The 12,190-nt window shown below is 38.9% G+C and overlaps 1 long non-coding RNA gene across 1 annotated transcript; it reads right to left on the minus strand.

Annotated features, from left to right (window-relative positions):
- Nucleotides 1-1,613: 1,613 nt before the first annotated feature.
- LOC147824498 (uncharacterized) lies at nucleotides 1,614-11,279 on the minus strand. The gene is made up of 3 exons (XR_015442307.1): nucleotides 11,131-11,279; nucleotides 10,959-11,060; nucleotides 1,614-3,518 (listed from the first exon to the last, which is right to left on the minus strand). It is a non-coding gene; the product is annotated as an uncharacterized LOC147824498 (long non-coding RNA).
- Nucleotides 11,280-12,190: the final 911 nt, after the last annotated feature.

Consider the following 12,190-nt stretch of genomic DNA (forward strand, 5'->3'; position numbering starts at 1 on the left):
GTAATTGGATATTATTTGAGGAGGAGGGGAAAAGTGCTGCATGAGACAGTTTGTAGATTTAAGAATTATCCTCCTGGTGCTGAAGGCCAGAGATCCAGAGATGCTTAGCTGCCAAACTCTGGGCTGCGTGACTGTGTATCATTCCTAGATGTAGCTTTCAGCAGCGAGACCTGGGGGAAACACACTGGTAACTGTCAATATTTAGACTGTCATTCCTAAGTCTTTAGATTCTTTTCTGCCTCTAGTCATGTGACTTCAGCGAAAAGAATCTATCCTAATAGAAGAAAATTACTGTAAACAGCTTGAAATGACGTGCACATTGGCATTGCAGGTACTGACAACTCTCTTATTCATTCCTGCCTCTTCTAACCCTAGCTAGCAATTGTGGCATTTAGGTACCAGTTTGTACCTTTAGAATAGTTTCAAAGCAGGCAACCAGCCTTTGGGTTTCTCTAATTCCTTTCTTCAAAGACCTTGAAGAGAGTGTAACTCATCATTTACGATTTTATTATTTAAGAGACAGCAGCTAGTGTCCTCTTGACTTCTCCAGAAACTGAAGTTCAGGAAGGAGACATGACTTTCCCAAGATCATGTAAAAAGTCTAAATTGCTTCCTGCTAGTTAGTATTTTTTAACTTATTTGACTGTAAGACAGAATAAAATGTGACAAATTCACTTATGGTAAAATAATAATTTCAATAACTGTATAAAAATTATTGTAATTACCAATTATCAACTAATCACTAACTGACAATAGATTTGGCCTCAGAGTTCAAGTTCATTACATTCTAGCAATTTTTACCAGCTCTACTATTATATCATAAGGCTTCAGCAGGAGGCAGGTGGAAAACCCTGAAGGAGCAAGTAAGGAGAATTTGACAGAGTGGACAAGGTCAAGAGAGCCAATGTGAGACGATGAAGCACCCAGGCCTGGTCACAGTTGAAAACAGTTGCCCCTTCCTCACTCCTATTAAGCAGTGACCAGAACCCAGGGAGATGACCCTAGCCCTACTTTTTTCACCTCTCTGCTCTCCTGTAAGTGCTCCATGGGCAAAACTAACAATAAGCCAGAGGGTAAAGAACCCTGCATGATGATATCCAGAGGGCCTAGAATTCTTCTCTGAAAATACTATATGCTGATGACTGCTAGGTTTTTATACCCAGGCTTAAATTTAAATTCCCTACTAGGTATCTCCTAATTGGGCCCCTGATCATTCTCCAAGTTTAGTTCTTCCCCTAATATTCCCCATCTCAGTTGTTAGCCATCTCTGACTAGTTGTAGGACAGAAATCTTATAGACATCCCTAACTCCTCTTCCCCTTCATAACTAGCACCCTCCTTTTCATCAAACCTCCTTCAAAATATACCTGTTATCCTATCATATCTCCCTGTTTTCAACACTACTACCACAGTATTCATCCAAACCATCATTTTCTGGAATATTATGCTAGATAGTTCTGCTTTCACCCTCACCTCCTTGTGGTTTAATCTCGACACAAAAACTAAAATGATCCTTTGAAAAAAACCCAAGTTAGATCATGTTGAGCTTCTTTTCAGAATGTTTAATAACCCACCATTTCATGCCTAGAAGGTACCCAGTGGTACCTAGAGAAAATCAAGTCCTTACAAGGACCTATAAGAAACTACAAGATGTGCTCAAACATCCTCTCAGCTATCTGGCATCATTAACTATTATTTCTGCCTCTCTTATCTTTTCTCACTCTACATTATTTTCTGTGTTTAAAACATTCTGCTATTTTTGCTATTCACTCTACTTGGTATACTTTTCCATAGATAGCTGCAGGCTTCAGTCCTAAATCTACTTAAAATTTTTGCTCAGATGTCATCTTCTCATATGAGGCCTGCTGTATTTCATATTGAAATATAAATATCCTTCACCCCCAAAATGAACATATTTTTCTATTTCATTTTTTCCTATAGTACTTGTTACGGTTTTTATCTAGATGTTCCCTCGAACCCTCATGCACTCAAATGGCCATACTTCCAAAACTGTTATATAGTCAATGCAATCCCAATTGAAATTCCAGCAGCATACTTCATGGACCTTGAGAAAACAATCCAAAAATTTATTTGGAACAAGAAGAGACCTAGAACAGCAAAAGCAATTCCAGGCAACCGAGACATGGCAGGAGGTATCACAATCACCAACTTGAAACTATACTACAAAGCTGTTGTGATAAAAACAGCATGGTACTGGCAAAGAAACAGACCTGAGGATCAGTGGAATAGATTAGAAGATGCAGAAACAACTACAGACACACTCAGCCACCTCATCTTCAACAAAGGAGCCAAACACCCTCACTGGAGGAATGATAGCCTCTTTTTTTTTTTTCCTGTTGTAATACCATGAGCAGTTTCTCCTCTGCCAAGCCCCCCCATGCTGCTCTACCTTGGAGCCAGTCAACTATGGACTGAAACTTCTACAAACTCTGAGCCAAAATAAACCTCTCCTTCCTTAAATTGTAGGTGTCAGGTATTTTGTCCCAGCAATGAGAAAGTAACTAAGTATTTGACATCACCTGATACATTTTATTTGTTTATTATCTGCTTTTCCCTGCTTGCACCTCCATACTCAGGAAAATGACATATTTACGATCTTGACATACTTGAAGGACAGTTACAGGACATAAGCAATTAGCAAAATTCCACTGCATGCAAGAAGTCTGCTTTTCTCTTCCTCATAATACTAATTCACAGTTCTTGACACAGGGATGCATAAATGCTTCCTAGTTTGAATCAGAAGATTTCTTTATGCATCCATAGCATAAAGGGGCTTTAAGTCTGAAATGTGGCAGTGTTTGAACTCTTTTGTTAGAAACATGTTTATTGGATTCTAGAGACCTCCTTGGAAGTTAGAACCAGAGAAAAGAGGTCTTTTTCATAAAATCATCATCAGTAGATCATCTGAAATCATTCAGGGCCAGAGTTTATCCTGAGAACAAATGGACAGTGGACATGAGGAAACTTTTTATCTCAATGGTAATAGAAATTCAAGGGCACAAACTCACAACCAAAAGTTTTAATAGAAATGGAAGAGAAGATGGGAATGATACTTCAGCTTGAGAGCAGAAGAGCTGAAGGAGTCAGAGCACTGGTGGAGAAAATTAGACTGGCCATTTACAAAGGGAATGGGCCAGCTTTTATGGAGTTGCCAGTGTGGGCTAGGATCTGGTAGATCATCATCTCTGATCTGGCTTTGCAAGGTGGCTCAGGAGCAGTTCTTATCATTGGAGGGAATAATGTGGCTCCCACAAAATGGTATTTTCTGTTCCAGGAGAGCCTCAGTTTCTGTCTCGGTAATTGTTCCATGTAGAGGGGTGATCTCATCATGGGGTGATCTGTCCGAAGATGTTTTGCTGGCATTTAAGGTGACTATGCTTTTAGGGCAATGGCTGGAGGTTGTTAGGTGATGGCTTGGAAGGATCTGGAACAGGACTTTGTAAAAACTGGCAGTTGAATATTTCTGAAACAGCATACTCTTGATTTGATTTCCTCAGTCTGAAAGGAGAATAAAATGTGTTAGATAAATTTAGAACTAATAAACCAGCATTTAGTAGACACTCCTTAAGTGACTAATGTGTTTACATGCAAAGCTGAGCAAGAATTTGATCCAAAGTTTAAGGTAATAAAAGAGACAGATATAAAATAAATGCAGAGATGACAAGCTTTATTCTGCTTTCAGTCACCAGTTGAATACCTGTAGGTCTAAATGAAGAGTCAGTGCTTTATAGCAAAAGCAGCTTTTAAGTCCCTGACTGTCTCAAAACCATACATGACAGCTCTGCTGAAATCAGAGGCAGGGTTGGAAGTTTAGCATTCAAGAACTGTAAGAAAATGAGAAAAGTTTTCCAGAAGTTGAGCTATGGGAGAATTCTGCATGTTTTATGTATTCCTGGCAAGTTTTCAAAGAAAGTCATTGGCTGTATTTCCCACCCTAAGCATTAAGATTTTAATGTATAAGACCTTAAAAAATAGTAAAGTATGTAAAGCTTTGCATAACCTGGAGGCCAAAACTGGTAAAATAGTAAAGTTGTTGAAAAATCTTTCTGATCTTTCCCCCTAGTATATTAAACAAATATCAATAAGCTATATACTGAAAGGGATCAAAAAGTTTGTCCAATTTCAGAAGAGTGAAAAATCCACTTAGGAATTTTTTTAACAAAAGAATAAAATAAACATTAATCAAATAATGGGATTTTAGGTGTTCAAGGGGCCCCAAACTAAAAAGAAATCTTTCGTTATAAGCTTGATGAAACCAAACATTCCACATTCCACCATTCAACTCTTTTACTCAAGGATTTTTTCGTGGTTGAGGTCCCCCATCAGATAATTATTCCTCAGTGTGATAAAAGAATTTGAGAATAGTTTTGCCAAGGGGTACATAGTTGTCTGTAAGGACCCTGAATGGCTTGCAATCCAAGGATTAAAGAGGCTCAGACCATAAACTCTCTCTCATAGTTTTGCTTTGATTCAACTTCAGTACTTCTGTTGTAAAGATTCTTCATGGTCAAGATGTATCTTTTGGGGAAAATTGTCATTTCAGAGACCCAGGTCAGCTTTCATATGTGGATATAGGGTCAGACAGGGACAGAAGAGGTGCCTGCAAATGTGTGACTTAGACAGTCTTCCCTGTAGTCTTTGCCTGACCATCACATGTCTCATTCTGTCTTTATAATAAATTAGCACAATCACTGAAACTGGTAATAAATGTAATCAAAGAAGAAATTGATAGTAGATGTTAAAATCCAGGTGGTACCTTCTATGCATGAGTGGATTTCAATTAGTCTCTTTTTCAATTATTCAGATTCTCACCCTAGAAAATAACTTACTTTAAGGTGTGTGCTCATTACTCTTATATTCCCAGCAGTCCTCCTCTAAGAAACACTGATCACCACCAGAAAATGAATTACATTAAAAGACATGAGGAAACAAGACAAAGTAATGTATTATTATAGAAGTAACTTCTATGAATCTAAACTAATGAAAGTAAGAAGTAAAAGAAAAAGACAGAAAAATGACACTCATAAACAGGATGGAACCATGAATCTTAAATTTTTAAAAAATTTTTTTAAATTTTCTTTTAATTTTTATTAAATTCTATTATCGGTACATTGTAGGTATACAACACAATTACATTTCTCATTGGGAATTGTACCTTTACATAATGCATCTTGGTTCTTATTTTTTCCCCATTCCTAGCCCTCCCTTCATGCCCTCCACGCTTCCCTATTTACAAAGACTTTATTTCCATTTTTTCCATTTCTCAGCATTTTTCCTTTCCCTTCTTTCCTTTCCCCTGCCCTTCCCACTACCCCTACCCCTTTGGATCTTTTCTTCCTATTTTACATTATCGATTATTCATTCTAATCATTGGTACATTTTAGGTATACAATAGAATGACATTCATCATTGGAAATTTGCACCTTTACATAGTCTCTCTTGGTTCTTATTTTTCACCCTTGCCCAGCCCTCCCTTCAACCCCTCCATTCCTCCCTATTTACAAAGATTTTCTTCCTATTTTTCCATTTTCTCATATTAATCCCATTCCCATCTATCCTTTCCCCTAGCCCTCCCACTTCCTTCCCCTTTGCCCCTTTTCTTCCTATTTGACATGACCTATTATACATTTAGTCCTTATTTAAACTTACAGTTTCTCACACCAGAGAAACTATTCGGTATTTATGCATGTGTGTCCTATTTATTTCACTTAAGAATATGGCCTCAATGTGCATCCACTTAGCTATAAATGTCTCTAATTTCTCATTTTTTATGGCTGAGTGTACTCCATTTTATAAAAAACCCACATTTTCTTTATCAAGTCTCCAGTTGATGGGAGTTTTCGCTATTACAAACTGTGCTGCTATGAACATGGGCACACATATATCACTGTGGTATGATTCTTTTAATTCTTTGGGGAAGATCCCCAGCAGTGGAATAGTGGGGTCAAATGAGACTTCCAGTCCTAGTTCTTGAGGTATCTCCATACTGATTTCCACAGTGGTTGCACCAGTCTGCACTCCCACCAGCAGTGGAGCAGGGTTCCTCTTTCCCCACAGCCCCGCCAGCATTTGTGATTGGTTGATTTCATGATAGCAGCCATTCTTTCTGGAGTGAAGTGGAATCTCAGCTTTGTTTTCATTTGCATCTCTCAAATGACCAGTGATGTTGAACATTTTTTCATGTATATTTGCTATTTCTACTTCTTTGTCTGAGACATGTCTCTTCATTTCAGATGCCCATTTTTGGATTGGGTCTTTAAACTTGGGAGGTCTGATCTTTTTAAGTTCTTTTTTAGATTCGAGATAGTAGACCTTTGTCTGAGGAAGAGCAGGTGAAGATTTTTTCCCACATTGTGGGTTATCTCCTCACACTGCTGGTGGTTTCTCTTGCTGTGCAGAAGCCTTTTAAGAAGAAGAGATCCCACTTGTTGATTGTTTGTGCTAGTTCATGGGCAACTGAGATTTTGTTCATAAAATCTTTTCTTGCACCGATGTCTTCAAGGGTTCTACCTAATCTCTGTTCCAACTGGTTCAGAGTTTCTATTTTAATATTTAGATCTTTAATCTATTTTGATTTTAGTTTAGTGCATGGTGAGAGATACAGGTCTAGTTTTAATCTTTGGCAAGTTGAAACCCAATTTTTCCAGCACCATTTATTAAAGAGGCTATCTTTCCTCCAGTGAGGGTGTTTGGCTCCTTTATCAAAGATGAGATAGCTGAGTGTTTCTGGCATTGTTTCTTCATCTTCTAATCTGTTCCACTGGTCCTCAAGCCTGTTTCTTTGGCAGTACCATGCTGTTTTTATCACAGTAGCTTTTTAGTATAGCTGCAGGTTGGGATTGTGATACCCCCTGTCATGTCTCTGTTATCTAGAATTGCTTTGGCTACTCTGGGTCTCTTCTTGTTCCAAATGAATTTTTGGGTTGTTTTCTCAAGATCTATGAAGTATGCTGCTGGGATCTCAATTGGAATTGCATTAAATCTAAATAGCAGTTTTGGAAGTATGGCCATTTTCACTATATTAATCCTTCCTACCCAGGAACAAGGGATGTCTGTCCATTTTCTGATATCATCTTCAATCTCTCTTTTCAGAGTGCCATAGTTTTCAGAGAAGAGGTCTTTGATTTCTTTCGTTAGGATGATCCCTAGGTATTTCAGTTTTTTGGATGCTATTGTGAAAGGAATTATTTGCCCTATTTCTCTCTCAGTGAGTCTGTCATTGGTGTAGAGGAAAGCTATTGATTTTTGTGTGTTGACGTTGTAACCAGCTACTTGACTGAATTTGGTTATTAAGTCTAGAAGACTGTTGGTGGAGTTCTTGGGGTCTTCTATATAGAGTATCATGTCATCTGCAAATAATGACAGTTTGACTTCTTCATTTCCTATCTTTATTCCTTTTATTTCTTTCTCTTGTCTAATTGCCATGGCTAATGTTTCTAAAACTATATTGAAGAAGAGTGGTGATAGTGGGCATCCTTGTGTTGTTCCTGATTTTAGTGTGAAGGATTTCAGTTTTTGACCATTTAGTATGATACTGGCTGTTGGTTTTTCATAGATGGTTTCTATCAGTTTGAGGTAGAGACCATCTATTCCAATTTTTTGTAGGGTTTTTATCATAAATGCATGTTGGATTTTGTCAAATGCTTTTTCTGCGTCTATGGAGATAATCATATGGTTTTTGTCCTTTGCTCTATTGATATAGTGTATTACATTGATTGATTTGCATATATTGAACCATCCCTGTATCCCTGGGATGAATCCCACTTGATCAGGGTGTCTGATCTTCTTGATGATCTTCTGCATTCTGTTTGCCAGTATCTTATTAAGGATTTTTGCATCTATGTTCATTAGTGAGATTGGCCTATAGTTCTCTTTTTCGGTTGGGTCTTTCTCTGCTTTGGGGATCAAGGTGATGCTTGCTTCCAGGAATGAATTTGGGAGTATTGCTTCCCTTTCAATTTCATTGAAGAGTTTCAATAGTAGTGGCAGCAGTTCCTCTCTAAATGTCTTGTAGAATTCAGCAGTGAAGCCATCAGGGCCAGGGCTTTTCTTAGTTGATAAGTTTATAATTACATTTTCAATTTCATTGGTTGATATTGGGTTGTTCAGAATTTTTAGGTCTTCTTCTCTCAACTTTGGTAATTCATATGTATCTAGGAATCTGTCCATTTCTTCTGTGTTGTCCATCTTATTGGTGTTTAAGTTCTGGAAGTAGGTATTGATGAACCTCTGCATTTCTGGTGGGTCTGTTGTAATTTCATCCTTTTCATTCCTAATTGCATGGATTTGGGCCTTTTCTTTCCTTTTTCTGACAAGGTTGGCTAAACGTTTGTCAATTTTGTTGATTCTTTTGAAGAACCAACTGTTGACTTCATTGATTTTTTGTATCGTTCTCTTAGTCTCCATTGCATTGATTTCTCCTCTGATCTATATAATTTCCTCCCTTCTATGAGCTTTGAGGTTGTCCTGCTCTTCTTTTTCTAGAAGCTTGAGCTTCAGCATCAGGTTGTTTAATTGGGCTCGTTCTGTTTTCCTAATATGCATATTCACTGCTATGAATTTCCCTTGTAAGACTGCTTTCATTGTGTCCCATAGATTCCGATATGTTGCATTGTCATTGTCATTTAATTGAAGGAACTGTCTGAATTCTTCTTTAATTTACTCTGTGACCCATTGGTTATTCAGAAGTGTGTTGTTCAATTTCCACATGTTTATGACATTTTTTGAGTTTCTTTTGCTATGGGTCTCCAATTTCATCGCTCTATTGTCTGATAATATACAGGGGATAACTTCAATTCCTTTGCACTTACTTAAACATGTTCTGTGTGTGAGTATGTGGTCTATTTTTGAGAATGACCCATATGCAGGTGAGAAGAATGTGTATTCTGATTTTGTGGAGTGGAAGACTCTGTAAACATCTGTTAAGTTCATTTCTTCAAGAGTTCGATTGAGTTCTAGTATTTCATTACTTATTTTTAGTCTAGTTGATCTATCTATTTGTGACAGTGGGGTATTGAGGTCCCCCACTACAATTGTATTAGTGCATATATGACTTTTCATGTCCATTAGTATTTGTTTTATATAGTTGGGTGCAGTAGTGTTTGGTGCATAGATATTTATGATTGTCATCTCTTCCTCTTGGATTCTTCCTTTTACAAGGATGTAGTGTCCTTCTTCATCTCTCTTAATTAGTGTTGGTTTGAAATCTACTTGATCTGCAAAGAGGATAGCTATTCCTGCTTTTTTTCAGGTTCCTGTCACATGGAGTATTGTTTTCCACCCTTTAACTTTCAGTCTATGAGTTTCCTTTTGAATGAAGTGTGTTTCTTGTATGCAGCATATTGTTGGATTTTGCTTCTTGACCCATTCTGCCAGTCTATTTCTTTTAATTGGTGAATTGAGACCATTAACATCAATGATTGTCACTGAAACGTATTGACTTATCATTGCCATGACTTTTTCTTTTTGTTGGGTTCTCCCCCTTTACATTTAATTTCTTTTCATGCCAGATGGCTTCATTCTGCTTTGCTTCCTGGGGTTGTGATCCTCAATATCTGTTCCTAGGATATTGTGTAAAATTCTTTGGAGTGTTGGATTGGTATTCCTGAAGTTCCTAAGGTGCTCTTTATCATGAAAGTATCTTATTTCTCCATCAATTTTGAAAGATAGTTTTGCAGGCTACATCAATCTGGGTTGGAGGCTGTTTTCTTTTAGGGCTTGGAATATGTCACTCCAAGCTCTTCTTGCCTTGATGGTTTGTGTTGAGAAGTCTGCTGTGATTCTGATGGGCTTTCCTTTGTATGTGATTTGTTTCTTTTCTCTCACTGCTTATAGAACTTTGTTCTTCTGTTGTGTTTCTGGAATCTTAACAATTATATGCCTATGTGTAGTTTTTTTTGATCAAGGCTATTTGGAGTCCTATATGCCTCACTTATCTGTGTGTCAAGCTCTTTTCCCCTGCTTGGGAAGTTTTCTGCCATTATTTCTGTGAAGAGATTTTTTTATGTCATCTGTACTCTCTCCTGTTTCTTCATTGAGCCCAATCAGTCTTATATTATTTTTCTTTGCATCATCTAGCAGCTGCTGGATTGATTTCTCATGTTCCCTTATAATTTTGAAGCAATTTTTCTTTTCCTTGTCACTAATTGCAATCTTATCTTCTATATCTGAAATTCTGTCCTCACATTGGCTCATTCTGCTGTATAGACTTTCAGTGGAGTTTTTCATGTCCTGGAAATCTATTTGCATCTGTTTTATGGATTCCATTTGTTTCTTATGTTGGTATTCCATCATGTTCCTGAGCTCCTCTCTAGATTTATTAATCATGTCTTGGACTAGGGGCACAATTTCTCCTGTTATCTGAGAAATTATTTCTGATTTCATTTTTTCCAGATCCCCTTTTGTTGCCAATTCAGTGGGTCCAGGTGGTTGAGTATCAAAGTGTTCCATCTCATTTCCCTTTGGGGTTGCTGTAGGTGATCTGGAAGTCTGGTTTTGAGACTTATTTATGTGTTTTCTCATTTCGACTGAGGCGGGGGGGCTGTTAGCGCTTGCACGGATTACCTCCTCTGAGCTGGGTGACGTGGGACAGGGCCCGGGAGCAGCGGTTGGGATGGTGGCCCGAAAGCCCTTTCCTGTGGACTGGGAGCAGCGGGAAGGATGGTGGCTGGGAAGCCCCTTCCTCTGGTCCAGGAGCAGTGAGATGGCTGCTCAGAAGCCCCTACTTCTGGGGCAGGAGCGGTGGGAGGGATGGTGGCCCAGAAGCCACTTCCTCTGGGCCAGGAGCAGCAGAACAGAATGTGGCCCAAAAGCCCTTTCCTCTGGGCTTGGAGCAGCAGGAGGGATGGTGACCGGAAAGCCCCTTCCTCTGGACCAGGAGCATTGGGAAAGGGGCTCAGAAGCTCCTACCTCTGGGCCAGGAGCAGCGGGACTCAGTACCTTGTTCTGGTGGTCTGGTGTCCTCTGCGTCTTTGTAGTGTGGAACCAGGTGTCTGCCTGTCTGCAGCAGGGTGATTTGGCTTCTTCCACGTGACTCAGGACCTCAGTAGGGCATGGGCAGACCTGCCTGTCTGCAGCGGGCTGATTTGGCTTCTTCCACGTGACTCAGGACCTCAGTAGGGCATGGGCAGACCTGCCTGTCTGCAGCGGGCTGATTCAGCGTGTTCTGTGGGACTGGGGCGAATCTTAAATTTTTAATAGTATCTTCAGATAGTAAAGATTTTAAGAATAATGCAAGATTTCTTTACTATCACCTCTTCCTCCTAAATACAGAGAGAGAGAGAGAGAGAGAGAGAGAGAGAGAGAGAGAGAGAGAAATGGAGCAGAAGTCCATACTGTACTATGGAGAAGAAAGTGAGTGGATGAAATCCTGAAAAGTCTCTTGATAGCCTACAAAAGAGGACTGAGGATTAGATTAGTGAGAAATTGAAAAAACTAGAAATAGTCACATTTTTTTCTAGCTTAGAGGAAAAAGAAAGAATTACCTCAGAAAGAAGTATTCAGAATTAATTGTGTGTGATAAATATTTGGCAAAACAAAAGAATAAAAGGAAAATATGACTCCCCAAACAGTAGATACTTTCCCAAAAGAAGCCAGAAAATGTCATATTGATTGTGGGGAGAATCCATAATTCTGAGTATTTTTCCAACATAGCCATGATATGGTGGCTATAGGAGCAATAACTGGGGAATGGTTAAGTAGTGGTTATTTTCATATGTCCAAAGACTTTGTGGAACTCAACTGGTAAATTCACTCAACTGGGGAATTCACAACATTCTAGATTTTCTCCAGCTTGCATATCCAAAACTTTCCAAACTCCTGCAAATCAGTTTCAAAGGCTTCTGAACCACTTGGTCAGGAACAGTCACAGCAATGACCCCATACCTATTACCAATTTTCTGAATTTGATTTCATATTTCTGGAACACAGTGCCCAACACCCACAACTTAAAGGTAGAGAGGTTTAATTTGCCTTACAGTTTCAGGGGATTTGGTCCATGACCAGTTGACTCCAAGGCAGAAATATCATGACAGAAGGGTATGGAAAAGCAAAAGTGCCTAGTTCATGGAAGCTGGAAAACAGAACATAGGGCAATGCTAAAGAGGAAGGGGACAGGGACCCCCACCCAGACACACCCAGAAATGTTCTTTACTAAATTTCTAGGTGTCTCC

This window comes from Heterocephalus glaber, unplaced genomic scaffold (assembly GCF_053883595.1).
Source record: "Heterocephalus glaber isolate CG9 unplaced genomic scaffold, H.glaber_assembly_v1.0 deba00001538, whole genome shotgun sequence".
Lineage (NCBI taxonomy): Eukaryota > Metazoa > Chordata > Mammalia > Rodentia > Bathyergidae > Heterocephalus > Heterocephalus glaber.